Source organism: Elephantulus edwardii, unplaced genomic scaffold (assembly GCF_000299155.1).
Source record: "Elephantulus edwardii isolate Elephantulus edwardi_28Jun2011 unplaced genomic scaffold, EleEdw1.0 scaffold00159, whole genome shotgun sequence".
NCBI lineage: Eukaryota > Metazoa > Chordata > Mammalia > Macroscelidea > Macroscelididae > Elephantulus > Elephantulus edwardii.
The window spans coordinates 5263590-5264904 of record NW_006399909.1 but is presented as its reverse complement, the minus strand read 5'-3'; positions in this window follow the sequence as shown (position 1 = coordinate 5264904).

Below are 1315 nucleotides of genomic sequence, written 5' to 3'. Positions count from 1 at the left end.
GAACATAGGCAGATTTACTAATTTGTGGTTTTTAAATTCTATTCCATTGATCTATGTATTTGTCATTTTACCAGACTCACAGCATCTTGACCACCATGGCAGTGTAGTAGGATCTGAAATCAGGGAGTGAGATGCCTCCTACCTTGTATCTCCCTTTTAAAGAGTGCTTTACTTATTCAGGGTCTCTTCTATTCCACATGAAATTGGAAATTGCCTTTTCCATCCCATTGAAGAATGGAATTGGTATTTGTGTTTGGTTTGTATTGAATTTGTAGATTGCCTTGGTACAATTGTCATTTTTAAAATATCGAGTCTCCAATCCTAGAGCAAGTTATATACTTCCATCTCTCCAGGTATCTTTATGTTTCTTGTAGTAATGTTTTGTCATTTTCTTTGAATAAGTCCTTTGTGTTTCTTGTTAGATTTATTCCAAAGTATTTAGTGTTCTGATTAATTACTGTGATGAGTATTATTTTTCTTACCTTCGGCTCTGTATTCTCTTTGTCACTGTCGAAAAATCCAGCTGATTATTGTATGTCAATTCTGTATCCTGCCACTTTGCTGAGTTGGTCAACTATGTCCTGTAGTTTTCTTGCTGAGTCTTAGGATTTTCTAAGTATAATATCACATCATCTGCATATTAAGATAATTTTACCTCCTTGTTGCCAATTTGGATACCTCTTATTTATTGCCTTCTTTTGTCTTATTGCTATCACCAAGTCTTCCAATACAAGATTGAATAAGAGAGGTGATAGTGGGCATCCTTGCCTAGTTTCTGTTCTCACAGTGGTTTTAATATCTCTCCATTCAGAATAATGTTGGCTCTTGGGGTTTTGTATATACTTTTTATGATATTCAGGTACTGTTTTAATCAGGAAAGGGTGTAGGATTTTGCCAAAGAGTTTTTTTCCCGTCAATTGATATGATCATGTGATTCTTGTTCTTTTCTTTATTAATGTGATAAATTACACTTACTGTTTTTCTATGTTAAACCATCCCTGAATACCTTTTATGAATCCCACTTGGTCATGGTGAATTATTTTATATATATATAAAATTAGATTCTATTTGCCATGATTTTATTCAGAAATTTTGCATCTATGTGCAAGAGAGATATTGTCCTAGAGTTTTCTAGAGTTGTACTGCTACCCCAAAGTCAGGCAGTTCTAATCTACCAGTTGTTCTATGGTAGAAATGTGGACAATTTCATTTGTTATTTTACAGCTTCTAAACTACAACAGAAATGTGAGCCACTAGTAAGTTTTAGCTCCACAGCAATGAGTTGAGCTTTTATTTATTGATTTTTCTTTATCGA